Source organism: Drosophila ficusphila, unplaced genomic scaffold (assembly GCF_018152265.1).
Source record: "Drosophila ficusphila isolate 14025-0441.05 unplaced genomic scaffold, ASM1815226v1 contig_791, whole genome shotgun sequence".
In the NCBI taxonomy this organism is placed as follows: Eukaryota; Metazoa; Arthropoda; class Insecta; order Diptera; family Drosophilidae; genus Drosophila; species Drosophila ficusphila.
The window spans coordinates 23,992,020-24,006,434 of NW_025064737.1; the positions used below are offsets into that span (position 1 = coordinate 23,992,020).

Genomic DNA, 14,415 nt, shown 5'->3' on the forward strand with positions numbered 1-14,415 from the left:
GACGTGGGGAGGGCGGCGAGAACAATGCCAAAACAACGACGGAGTCAGCCATAGATAAAGCTTAGATGCGCAAAGCGTATCGAGTTTCTATTATCTTGGGGGAAACGTCGCGACGTCTAGGAGTCGAAAAGTTTTTACGCAAAAGACGGCGAACTTAAAAAATAAAAAAATAAATACCACGGAAAGCATAAAGCAAGAGCGCCAGGAGCTCCGAAAGCGAGCATCCACGGCATCCCCACACAAGCGCATAATGAAGCGCGTCATTATCCTTAAGATACATAAACAATGCCGGCGAGAGCGGCAGCTGGCTGGAGGAAGTGCAGCTGCAAGCTACACCTTGAGAAAATATCGAATGCCATAAAAACATCTGCTTAATAAATACTACACTGAATAGATTCAGATTTTACTTTTCTTTCAGGTGATAGAATTCATAGTACAGGATTTATTCATCCCACAATTAGTTCCATTGTATAATATAGACAATAATTTAAAAGCAAAGTGTATTGCTAAACTATAAGCCAAACAAGCGGCAGAAGAAACAACAATAGACAGGCGGGCAAGCGAGTGGAAAATACTTGGGCATTGTTTCTGCTCAGTGCTTAATTACCAGGCAAAAGTTCTATAGTTCCTCGAACTGGGCGAAAGTTTGCGGCATGCGAGGATTGGACAAAGTGACGTTACACAATTACCTTTGCATTGCTGCCCTAAATGCATTCCGGTAATTTTGATGAGAGCCGTATCACCCTGCCCAGAACCAGAACCATCACAAATATTTTCGAATTGGTATCCGATATCTGGGGTGACCCCCATTTCGATTATGGAATTCTCAATTAGCTTGCATAAACGTTATTGCATCGGCCAGACACAAACATGCAGGCGGAGCAGGCCGGGCCAAATAATGAATTTAATCGAAAAAGTGCATAGAATAATATGCATGCGAAATATTTTTAATAGATCGTTTTAGTGGCATCCTTTTGTGCATGCCGCATGCAAGTTTATTTTCTCAGAGAGCGGGTATTTTCTCTGTTTGCTTTTTGTTTCTTGCCCGGGCATTTATTGGTTTTTGAATTTTAATTAAAATTTGATAGCCAGCGGCGTCGAAAGCAGCAGCTTGGGCCCACGCAAAATGCTGGTTAGTGCAGGAACCTAGATTCCGGGCGGTGAGAGCCGCAGGATTCTGCTTTTATCCGGGCATTCGGGAGTAAGTTTTCCGGGTCTGTCCCTTATTTGTCTACGCCTCTGCCACTTCCTAAATAAGAGCCCCGCTGCTGGTCTGTTGCTGTTGCCTCATATATGCCGTGGTTTGGTTTTTGGCCAAGTGCACTTTCGAGCCACGCAGATATTTGTGCGCTTGTGTGCTCAATAAAAGTTTATAAAGCCAACAAATGCAGCGCCGATTTGATGAATGGGTTTAGCGGAGCGGAGCTCATTGTACCGGTTCGCCAATCAAATTACAGCCGTGGTTTTGGGAGCCCGGCTCAAAATTTCATTTGCGTTAAGCTGGCAAAATTGTTTTGCTTATTATGTTGCTCCAGTGCCGCAGGGGCTGGTGCTTCTGCTTCTGCTACTGCACGGTGCACATGGCGTATGAGTAATGTTTATATGAAAATTATGCAAAATGCATATTAAAAAAAAGGGAAACCCCGTTCGCTCACTCGCTCGTTTGCTGCTCTCTAAACGTTGGATGCAGTAAAAATGTGAGCCAAAAGCTTCTTAAGGATTAAAAACGTCAGCAATTTTGTGGTACACAAAAAATGAGAGGGCAAAAAAAGGAACAATGGAAGGAAGGGTTGGCAGAAAGGGGTAACAAAGCAAAGGCAACGGCCACAAAAATATTTAATAAATTTTACAAGTAAATAAGCACCAGCAGCAGCAGCCAGGCAAAGTTGTAAAAACTGCAAGAGCGCCGGATTTTTGTTGTCCGTGTTGCGGCATTAAGGGGCAGTCATGGGTTAAGGGCTAAGGGTTTGGGGTTGATGGGGGGTCGCTGGATGCCACATGTTAATGATAGTTCGCCAAAGCCGCAGATGCAGCAAATCTGTTGTGCCACACGGCGGTTAAACAGGGGAATGCCGAGCTTTGTGTGCCTCAGTTGAGTGACATGTAAATAAAAGTAAGTCCGTTCGGGGCGACGAGAAAGTGAAACGAATGCCGGTGAACGGCACATTTGGCTTTAATGCTGCATAATCGCCAAACAATTCCATTGCTCACACTCGGCCGACGCTTGGACCTTAGCCTTTTGACTTTCCTGCGAGTGTCAACAGTTTTTGCAAGCTGCACGCAGTGCCATAAACACACGACACAGCCAAAGGACTCGGACTCGGACTCGGACACGGACACGGGTCCTTCTGATCCCGGCGACGGCAGTGTGCAGCTCCTGTCGGCCCGGTTTCGGGTCACTTAAGTTTTATGTGGCGAAACGCGTTACCAAATTGCGTTCAAATTGCGCACGCAGATAACAGTTTTTCATTACGGCACATAAAAGCGTTTGCCATTGTCCTGTTCGTCCCGTTTTCGTTTTCGTTCTTGCTGTTGTTGTTGTTGTTTTGGCACTGCCAAATTGTTACGCCAACACGTGCCGCACTTTGCAGCTCATGTCAGCAGACAGGACATCCACATTCACATCCACAGCCCAGCCACATCCACATCTACTTGCACATGAACGAGACAAGGCAAAGGCAACGCACCACAGCAACAGGCACAGCACAGCTTTGTCCAGTTGATCGCTGGCCAGGGAAACTTGGCACTCCACCTCCCCCAGGGCACCCAATCCCTGCCCACATGTCGCCGTCACATCGCTGATGATTCCATAGCACTTAGATTAGAAGCTTTCCAAAAGCCCACACTCTAAAAAAAGGCCAGTGGTTTTTTTTTCATCCGTGATTCCTGGAATCGCACATCAAATACGGCTCAAAGTTGACAATTGTGGCCAACAATATTTAGTTCCCAGAAATGGTTTATTGAAGCTTAATTTTTATGGAAGTTTTAAAAATGTTTTACGTTTTATATTAAATGGTTCAAGAAAAAAAAGTTGAAATCTATAATATATACATTTTATATACTTTAAATTCAATTTTATTTATTGGCTGAATGACATACTTTCCATATTTTTCGCAGTGCAGACTAGCTTTGAAAGCATGCTTATTTACTGGCGCCAGTCGGCGGACAAGTTCATTTTTCAGCGGCCTAAGCGGCCGGAAGCCGATTCGAGTCGCCCGATTCTGATTTAAATATGTCGTCGGCAGCCGCAGAAAAAAGGCGAATCGGAAGCTGCAGAAATCCAGCATTATGTTATGCGGGGGCACAGAATGTCGCTGGGGAGATTGATGGGCGCCCGCCGAGACTTGTCTGGTGGGTCCTGGTCCTGCGATGTGCGGCTGCCATTGTGTGGCAGGATCTCCAGTTCTTCTTCTGCTAGGCGCTGACAATGAAAAACTTTTGTGCTTATCATGCGTGCAAGTTTCGCCGACATTTTAATTGAAAAATACTTAGCGAAGTCTCTGCGCTCGAGAGAGTGTCGGATGCTCAACTTAAAGCAGCTGTTCAAGTGCAGTGCAAGTGGCACGCATGCCGGGACAACACCTTCGCGGATGTCGGTGTCCTGCGAGCCGATATGCATCCTGGCTGGGCTCGAGTTTAATTGCTGGCTTAAGTTGCTGGCCCACTAACCTACTCTCCGCCGTGTTCTCTTTCTCTTTGTGTTTTTTGGCGCCTCGCGCTCTTCGGGCCACGACGACGATAGTGTTTTTAATTTGGCCGGGATTAGAACGGGCTCCGTGCTTAATTTTAAAAAATCGAGCCGAGGAGGAGGCGAGGATAGAGGCTCCCGTGGATGTGGGATCACGTTCTGGCTGGCACGTTTCGAGCTTTCTTATTACGCACTCGTAAAAGGAAACGGCTGCTACGGCTGACTTGTCCAACTCGTTCGGGATTATAGCCATTAACTTTGGCATTGCATATCGCTGCGTGACGTCTTTAGCGCGTGCAGCTCGGACCTGGCCTGTTTGTCACTGTAATAAACTTGGCAACAAATTGCCGGTCCGCGTGTCTTTCCACACTCCTCCGCAGCCCTCCCCTGCTCCTTTTTCTTTTCCTGACGTTTAACCCTTTGCTAGCATTTTGACACGCACGTGTCGAAAAAAAGACGCATACATTTTTAAGTGATTAAAAAAGTGCGCACACACAAATTCCCAGCGAGGGAGCCGAGCAGACAATGAGCAAAAACATTTAAATGCGAGCAGCGTGCAAAAAATAAATTGTTGTCAATGCGCGCGGCCGAAAAAACGTTGCAGCCTCTTATCAGGCGGAACAGTTTGGACTTGGCACACAGCATCCACAAGCGGCTTGGTCCTGTTCCGACTCGTTTTTGGACCGGGCCCGAAGCGCTTGGGATCCACACGGCCGACGGGATACGGTTCGGCTGCCATCCTGATCCGAGCCAGGACTTCGGGCCGGCGAGTCGCCTCGTTCCGCCGCGACTTCGAGTGCGAATCAGTTGAAAAAGGTCCTTCGTGCGGGTCGGTTAGTGTAACGGTGTTATTTCGCTCCCACTGGGAAAACAATACAAAATAAAAAAAAACTGGCTTGGCCCAAAAGTAAACAACAACAATAATTAAATAACATTTCGAGTGGCGTACATTCGGACTTATCGCTGGGGAATTCGGCGTGCAACACAGAGTAGACGTAGCAGTATAAATATATAAATATAAACACGAGATACGGGCAGTCAGTGCCCCCAGTTAGCGGGTTATCTCTGGCCCGCCGATAACGCGGTGCTCCGTGGTTCAGTGGCAATTTGCATTGATGAACTGTGCGCGCCGGCCGCCGTGCATAACAAAAACCCATCCGTCGAGCGGGGCATCGATAATCAGAGCCCCAGGACCAGAGCCTCCTGCCCGGTTGTTATCCTTTGAAGTTGTTCCCGGCAAGTGAGTGTGCTGTGTGTCTCAGTCGCAGTCGCAGTCTCAAGCGAAGCTTCAGTCTCCGTCAGTGTGCAAAGTGTGAAAAAGCGGAGAATAAATATTAAAAGCGGAACGTGCGTGGATTAGAAAGCATAAACCGGCAGGAGCGCCAAAGCCAAAGCCAAAGGAGCAGAAGCCACAACAACTTCGAAAGTGCTGAAAGCGCTGAAGTATTCCTACGCGCTCGCTATAAGGTTGGTATTCGGTATTCGGTATTCGGAACTCGGTATCGTTATGTACAAGTTTGAGTACCAGTTCAATGCACTAGCATTGCTCTTTGTTTTCCCCGCTGGGTTCGCATCCTGGGCCTGGGTTTCTCTTCTATTTTTATTAGGGCCGCGCACGTTGGCGCATAATTTACGCTAACTTTTATTTTGCCACGAGCTCTATGCCTTTTTGCTTATTTCCCCTGGCAAGTGGACCGGAAAGTTCGGCGGGCGAGCTGAAAAATTTGAATTTTTCCGTTAAGTGGGTCGCTCTAACTTGCACCTGTCGGAGGCCCTGGGCTTTTGGTCGCCGGAGCGAACATATGCCACCGGCCAACAATCGGTTGACAGTGCGGCCCCGATCTCCGGTCCTCGGTGATTTATGACAATCGAAGACAGGGGATCCTACCCCATTCCCCCTCCCCTCTTCCGACTGTCTGTCTGTTTACCCAAGTAGCTGGGCCTCCCAGTCTCCCAGCCTCCGTCCAACTGGAAACTAAATAATTATGCGGCTCAGGTGGGGAGAAGGCTGAGTCGGGTTGAGTTTAACGAACATTTATGCGAGTGCGGTTGTTTATGCTGAGCCCGAGTTATGTGGCACTCAAGAGGCGTGGCAACCGCACTCACACACTCACTCACACACACTCTCGCATTCCCAGTCGCACTGGGGCTCATTTCCCAGCCGCACTCGTACGCCGTGTGGCACTCGGCTGGAGCAACAACGTTTGCATATGTTCATCAAGAATGAATTAAAAGTTATTTTAAATTCGTGACACTCGCCTAATTTTGCAGGTCTCAAAATGTTTGTGCACGTAAAAAATTAGGAGCTGCAAAATTATCATGGAAAAAAGTTACAATCTAGTTAATATTGTTGGTCAACGAGAATTTTAACTGCAAGAAACTGCAGGAATTATTGGGGGAATGAAATATTTTCATAAGTAATTTGTCTAAATTAAGTTGTGAATCAGCACCTTTAAAAGATAACTCTTTGATAAAAATGCATACTAGAATATTAGGATGCCGCTCTGATTAACATCTTTTACTTGATATTCACCTAAGAATGAAGTAATTTTTTTCTCTGTGCGTTTGTGTGACTCGGAGGACTCGAGAGTGTGTTTTGGGTCCTGTCAGTTGTTCTCGGCGTTGCTGTGTTACTGTGCTCAAGTGGCGGAGGTGTCACCTGGCAGACAGGTATTCTCTGCGACTATGATGCTGCCACTCACGAGCTCTAATGCGAGCACACATATTGCATATGCGAGGAGATATTATGTATGTGAATGTACCGTACATGTGGATATCCCCCCAGCGGGGCAATAGTCTCCGGAAGGACTGGGCCTGGCAAGTGAATTAAATTTCAAATGTTTCTTAATTTACTTTTTCGGTTTCCCGTTGACAGTTCAAATTGCTATAACAAATTTCCTAGCGCTACGCATGCCACTCAGTCACTCGTTCATTCATTTCACTTTGCTCGCTGGCTCTGAGGGGGCGCACATGCATAAGTGAAATATTATGTACAACTGTCGGGTTTGTTTTTCCTTTGCGCATTTTCGCAGTTTTTCCTCGCCGCCTTTTCAGTATGTTTTGCCTTTTTTTTCCGTTCTGGTCGTTGGTGGCGAAAATAAATGAAGCCATTCGAGCGCAATCAGAATTTCGCATTAAAGCGTGGCGCACGCATTGCCAATGCGATTGTCAGATTGAGAGCAGCGAACCCATACGGCAATCCTATTCGAACAGCAGAGTCAAAGTTGAAACAGTTATTTCAGCTCAAGAGGTTGGCTTAGATGGCAGAATGTTGGCAGTGCCACGTTGGGAAATCGGCAGGAGGGGAAAATCAAGCAGGGGAAATCGCAGACAGGTGGCAAATGGAGTCAAATAAATTATTCTGAAAACTAATATTTGCGGATATACAGTAAACGAAGGACTTTTAAGTACCACAGAGTTTTTATTTCCCAGTACGACATTTTACAAATTATATTCCAATATTTAAATGTTCAATAAAAAGGAATTTTGTTCCGATTTTGTTAAAAGAACTTGCAATAAAAATTTGTATCGAATATAAAATCAAATTAAAGAGAAAACATTGAAGGAATTTTGAGGAGAGAAGACGAAATAAAAGCCAAAATAATTTATTCCACATGCAGTGTGCTGCGCTGCGGGCAGAGAGATATGTGGGTTATTGGATAAAAATACAGATGTAGAAAATGAGATAAAATTCAATTTAGTGAAAGCAAAATATTTCAGATCAAAACAAACCATTGAATTCCAAATTCTATAGTATATAGTATACGGCAAGCAAAATAGAGCCATAATATTCTCCGGTATCGCACTTTTCACTCGGCATCCTTGAAGTTACTTCATTACTTCGGTTCCGTTTTGCTGATTTCCTGGTCCTCGGGGATGGGTGCAAAAAGAGTAAACTGCAGGCAGCACTTGAGAACTTGGCTAAATGAAAGGAAACAAGAGGCAGCCATCAGCGTCTGTTTGCTCGGTTGTCTTAACCGCCGAGCGCTAAAAACCATTTACAGTTTCCAGTTAACTCGCAAGGCAAACGCAATTGCTGCGTGCAAAATAAATAAATACTTTGCCAACTTTCAACAGCCAGTCGTGTTTTTGCGAACAGCTCGCAAATTGAACTCAAAAGTAATGCTCTGGAATTACAACTTATTTGGAGTACAGCTGGCGGCGTGAACGCCGTGTCTTCAACCTTTAACTGCTGCCGCGGCCTTTGTTTCGGTGCCGGCCACAAAAACTGTCTCCAGCAAATGAAATTAGTGTCGAAACGCTGGTTCTGCGAGTGCTGCATGCCTCGTCAAATCCGTTTCCGTGGCAAAGGCTCGAAGGATAGCGACAGACAGGCGACAAGCCCTGGCCGAAACACAGGTCCTCCGCCCCCCAAAGTGGGCGTAATCGCTGGCATCGTAATGGCGCTGCCAATGCCTTTGGCAGTCTAGCAACCAACAACCAACAGACTGCCACCAACAACCAACAACTAGCAACCAGTAACAGCTATATCCACAACTACAACATCATTTCACATTGGTCTCAGCTACACAGCAAACTATTTTCGGAAAGAGTTATTAATTTTTAGTTTCTTCCAACTACTAGTAGTTATCAATAAATGGTTTCGAATTCATGTTTTATCCCAAAAACCAATAGACTTTCTGATAAAAGCGATACCTAGTTTCGATTTCCCAACTTTGATTAGCTATTTTTAAACCAGCTGACCTAAAAATCTTTCAAAATTCCATTACACAATATTTTGTGTGTAGTCATTCCAGCTGCCGTTGTTTTCTCTTGTTGCCAATGCCTTTTAAGTTGATTATGGGCTTCAAAAAAGGAGGAAACTAGGAGCTACAAAATAAAGGACAGCGGAGAGCAGGGAAAAAAAGTGGCGCCGTTGTGCTGAATGAAATTGATGAAGTAGTTTCAAAAGCTGCTACTGCTCCTGCTTTTGAGGGAAAAAAACCCTTCCTGACCAAGGTAAATAAGCCTTGTTTTTGCCTCCTGCTCTTTGCAACTTGTTTGCTGCTAAGTTTTTGCTGGGGCGCCGCGCTTTCACCTGCAAATTGAATGGGATTTCGGGGCGGCTGCCTGCGAAGTGCATTGCCCCGAGATCGGGGACAATGGAGTGCACGAGCCGCATTGCATTGTGGCCAAATGGAGTTCTCCGCGGCGAGTGGCCTCTTAGGCTGCGGCCTCGCTTTGATTAACTACAATCAGCGCTGGGGAATCGCTTTCAAAATTAAAATTTATTGCCAATTTGCGGCAGATTCGATTAAGCTTAGGCTCGTCTCCTTTTCGGTCCTGCCACAAAAGCCAAAGCGGAGCCGGAAAAACACTCAGCTGGACATGAACAGCGAAGGCGAAGGCAGCCCGGGCATTTAAATCCAATATGTAAATGAAAACAGGATGGGAGGCAGCAGCAGCAGCAGCAGGATCAGGAGCAGTAGCACAGGGATTGGAGCCGCTCCCCACTTCGAACTGTTGAAAAGCTGTTGAAGTTTATTGGAAAAATATTCAAATCACGTGGGTGGTCTCAGCTCATCGCCCGGCAACGTCGGCTTCCTCCTGGCTGTGTGATAAAAATGGCCAAGAAATTACTTATAGATTGAATGAAATCGTCAGGCCCGAGACTTCGGGCCAGGTTCACTATTGGCTATCGGCTCTCGGCGCTCGGTTCTCAGAGCTTTTGGCTCTGGCTTAGGCATTGCTTTGCTCTGCTGTGCTCTGGTTTTCCTCGAAACATTTTTGATCAATTTAAATGCCCGGCTAAGACAATAAAAAGTCTTATTGGCCCGGCTTAGCTGGGATTTCGAGAGGCCGAGGTCCCCCGACACTGGCGTTATTTTTGGCCCAGATAAGCGTGCAATTAAAATTGAAGTCAGCTCTCCGCCGGCTCTAGCCAAATGGCGAAATGATGTACCGGGCGGGGCCGCTGGTCGAGCTTCAAAAAACTTATCTAATAAGTGTCAGTCGGACAACGACAACGTGGGACAGAACAACAACGTGCTGCGGCTGACCCCCGACCTCAACGAGAAAGTTTCACTTTCACTTTCACTTTTGGGGTTCACGTTCGCTCGCCCAAGACTTTTGTCACTTTTCCGGGCGTTTTGAGAACGGAATCGCCGGAGCGAGGAGCCGGAAAATCAATGCCTATAAATTGCTTGACGCCTGCTCACGCTTATTTATAGCATAGGGATTTATGTTGGGCATATTTATTTATGAACAACAATTTGCCGGCTGCTTTAAGGCTCATTGATGCCCGGGAGAGAGTCGTAAATTAGCAGCCGCCCTGCAGCAACAAATGTAAATAGTTCAATAACAAAGGCGATGCCAGTGCCAATCTCTCGATCCCAATAACAATCACGGGCTGCAGGCAGTCGCTCCCCCCCAAAAGGCACATGGATGGCCAGGAATAACGTCTGTCGAGGGCAGCAATAACAAGTGGACATGTTTTATTTATGGAGCAAACGTAGACGACGACAAACGACATCGAAAGTAGCTGTTAAAATTGTTTTAATTTGCTGTTCGCAGTCGAATACACAGCTGAAGGGCGACAAGAACAAAAACAAGAACACCGTCGACAGCATTGGCAACAACAACAAGCCGTCATCAAATAAAGGCCCAGACAGAAGGTCAACTAGGATGCGAATGGGTCAGTAAGCCAAAGGCAAGGGATCTGGGCATCTAGGTTACAGAAAAGGTGCACGGGAAAAATAGAAAATAAAACGGCCTTTGGGATATATTCCTACTTTACTTTATCCGAACAAAACAATACTTTTTGCTATAAATAAAATATATTTTTAGAGTGCATTGGATAAGAGTTTGATTTAAATGCTTTACTTTGATATAAATCGTTTGAGGCTTTTACTTTATGAAAATAAAACATTAAACAGTAAAATTTATCATTCCCCAGTTACTTACAAGTTTTTATCCTACCGAGGAGCTGTAGATATCCCGCAGCTAAAATGCTTACAGAGTCGAAAGGCAAACAAACATGGGTGCAAATCAGTATGGAGGTCCTTGCGATGGCCTTTTTGTGGCGATGATGTCTACTCGTTGTTGGCTGGTTAAGTGACCAAATCGAGTACCAAATGGCCAACAGTCTGCTCGACCCGATGTAATAATTCAATTGTGCAGCGGACCAATGGCCCAAGATTGATGGCGTGCATTGCGAGTTGCCTTTGGCGACATTTGTGTGACGTGTTGCCAGCGTCTTGCGAATTCCGTTGGATGTGTGTGCGTGTGGGGCTGCCCTTCGAGGCGCAAATGTTCAAGCTGAAAACTTTGCCAACTTCAGAAAACAAAGAAGAAAAAAAAACGAGAAAAAGCTGAGAGCTGGTAGATGGTAGCAAAAGAAAGCCAATGCCTTCAGTGGATTTAAGTTGGCTTTGAGACTGGCAGCAAAGCCATCGTCATCTAGTCATACACTCGTTGCCAGATAAGCATTTATACGCATTAAAGCGACAGCCAACTTTTGACCAACTTTTCCTCTTGGCAAAGTTATCAAAAATTCCACTTGCGCAGTGAATCAAGTGCCATTTACTGATTGTGCCACGGTGCGGCGGCATGAAAGGAGCTGCTCCTCCTAATCCGCTTCACATTTTATCAGCGCTGTGACAGTGGCTCTCACATCCCTGCATCCCTATGTGTGTGTATTCATAAGTTGGCCTGGGCCCTGGGTCCTGAGTCCTTAGTCCTGCGTCCTGAGCCCGGCCTGAAGCGCTTTTAGGCGCTCTTAGCGGGCCCAAACTTCGAGTGGCTGAATGGCTGGCACAGCTGGAAGGGACGGGGTCGTGTTAAATCGACGCCTAATGCCACATCTAAGCCCTTAACTAGGACATTGACAGTTGTCCTTGTTGGCGGGAAAACCCCCAAACCCTCGAACCTCCGGAAGCTCTGGACACCCGAATGCGAGCATAATGAATTAATCGAAGGCCAGACACGCATTTCCCTTTGAGCCGCTAAAACTATTTAAGACAGTTCCTTCACGTTTATCTGGCCGCTTTGGCGATTTCTTTAACGTGCGAGAGCGAAAGACTTATTTAAAATTAATTAGAAGCGCATTAAATGGGATTTTTATTGGACGTGTTTGTGAGGCTAACGGATTCCATTGAGATGACCCAGAGTTGATTCGTGTACGAAAGTGATTATTCAACATTTACTTCCCATTTCTGGTGTATGTCCAATGGCAAATATGCAGATGCGAAGCGGCTTGGGCCGAAAATATGCTTTCTGGGCAGTCAACAGGCATTGCGCATACGACATGTGGGGAATGGAATGAATGGAATGAACGCTCGCAGTGCGGACCAGAAATAACAAGCGATTTTCGGGGCAAAATCAAAAATCAAGTCATTGCATCGAACTACGGCAAACACGGGAACATAACCGGAACGTACGCCCGGAGATAGATGGCCGGAGAAAAAAGGGGAGAGAAAGGAGCTGGAACGAAGCTAAACATTTCCTCAATTTATTGGTGAAATACGATTTGTGCCAAGAGACTTTTACGGACCGACTGCTGAGCTCTGCTCTGCTCTGCTGTGCTGCCTTGCACTCCAGATGCTTTTTGAGGCATCAGGGCATTTTATGCAAATGTGGCAAGTTTATGGTTTGCACTGCAGTTGCTTGTGCTGATGCTGGTGCATGTGCAAGTGCATGTTCTCTACGCAATCGAAGCATATGACTTTTAAGTGAACTGTGGTCATCATTACGCCGAGCTCCTCAAAGGCTTTCGATCGGGCGCACAACATACACGAACATAATTTGGTGCATGCCCTGGCCAGAAAAAGGATGGCCAAGAGAATATATTGCATAAACAGGCCTGGTCACGGAAAATATATGGGTTAAAGCAAGTTAGTGACAGCGACGGGAGGCAATAAGAACCAAAACGTCGGCATATTCCGGCCAGACTAAGCTACCAGTTCAGAGACCATGGCAGCAAGAAAGGGCAACAGAAGGAGAATTCATGTAAATTCAGTCGAGTTAACAATTGCAATTTTTGGATCTGGCCGCCTTTCTTGTGCCATTCGCAGGCTTTTCCTTTCGGTATGTTTTGTGCATTCGAAGCTCTGTTGGCTTACTGCTGCCTCTTGCATATTGACAGATAAATCAATCAATGTTTTCCCCCGGACCGCCCCGCAACGAAGAATGTTGCAAGTGGTAGTCGGCTTTTGGCTGTGGCATTTGGTATTTCATATCAGCTTCAATACGCATGTACACTCGAAGATTTTCAATTAAAACTCAATGTTTTCCGACTTGCAAACAATAACAAAAATGACTAATTTATCCCCAGGCACAACAAGCTGTTCTAACCGAATCGCTCGTTCACTACGTATGTTTTGCTCATGCAGTGCGAGTATCTTAGATAATCGAAAAACTTTTCCCTGCCAAGTCAAATGGCTCGAAGGGTTCTCCAAACTATATGTGTGCTGCGTTAAAAAACGATATCCGATTCGCTCGCAGCCGTTTTCGGAAACCCCATTAGTGCCTGACTGAGGCTATTAAAAGCGAAAAGTCAAAAGCGAAATTCATCCCTTTAACGTGCAACTTTTAGACCATAATTAATCATTTCTTGTGGCGTTTCGAGAGTGTGTGTGCGGTTTGGGGTCCCGTTTCGGAAAGTTTTAACTAAAAAATCGGCATTGGCTGCGGCATCAATTATAATTAGCTGGAGAGCAGGATCGGGCCTTAATTATACAATTGGTGGACCCGCGACGGTGGGCGCACAAAGGGGAGTTCTCAAAACTATGGCTGATTGCCAATAATCAAGTATACGCCGCGTGGCGCCGGGACAAAGTTTTAAAAGCTGCGTGATTTGCGTTTTACGCTTTTAGTTCACAATTTGTCTTCTATTGACGCTGGATATTGCGCATTTTAAACAATTTACGGGGGTATCAATATTTGCCGAATGTGTTTTGAATATCAAATGAGCCCCGAATCGGAATGGAATGCCGCCCGGGCCCTTTCACTCGGTTCAGTTCAGATTGGCTCAGTTTTCGGTTTCGGTTTGGCTGTTTGGCTCACTTGCCCTCAGTCCCTGTAAATTCATTAAAAATTTGCTGCCACACGGCGAACGCAAAACACAAATCCGCAGCGCAAATACAAATTCTGTGGCCTGAAAATGCGAATGAAAACTTTTGTGAGTTTGTGATAAAAGTCCCGGGCTCTCTTTTTGGGTCTTCCGGCGGCTGTTTCGGCGCACTATTTGAGCGTCTATAAATAAACACGGAAGCTGCTGAAGGGCTTTTCCCCTTTCGGTTTCGGGGCTCACGACATAAATCGAATCTTATTTATTTTGGTTTTGCAATTTCTTGAGCACGAGTGTGTTGCTTGCACAGATAAAACGTATTGAATGCCCCAAATCGCATGCCGGCCTACCCAGAAATATACGTTCGACGCCTTACAATCATTTGTTGTTGTTTCTAATGCCCTGGTCCTAAGTCCTTTTAGCACCCTCGCACAAACGGAAGCGATTTGTAGGGGTTGTCAGGGCATAGGAATTTTGTCATCAGGGTTGACCCAACAGCTACTGATTGATAAATGCACAGAGGGAAATAGCGTCATCAAAAAATAAATTACAAAACACCAATGAATGTCAACATAAGCAGTACCCACAAATATAAATCATGAAACCCATTTACCATTTCTTATGTCATGTATATTTTACAATGCAATGAATATAATAATTTATTTATGCATTGAAATAAATTATTTTTCAAGTGGGAAGAGGATACTTTTCTCTCAGTGTC

General features: G+C 45.6%; 1 protein-coding gene across 3 annotated transcripts in view; it reads left to right on the plus strand.

Moving 5' to 3' along the window:
* The first annotated feature begins 4,516 nt into the window (after window positions 1-4,516).
* The window catches only part of LOC108102302, a 56,429-nt gene continuing 46,530 nt past the window's right edge, over window positions 4,517-14,415 (plus strand). For all 3 annotated transcript variants that reach the window (XM_017183171.2, XM_017183172.2, XM_017183173.2), the window contains exon 1: window positions 4,517-5,155. The gene's annotated coding sequence lies outside the window, so the exon portion shown is untranslated. The remainder of the gene's footprint in view (window positions 5,156-14,415) is intronic.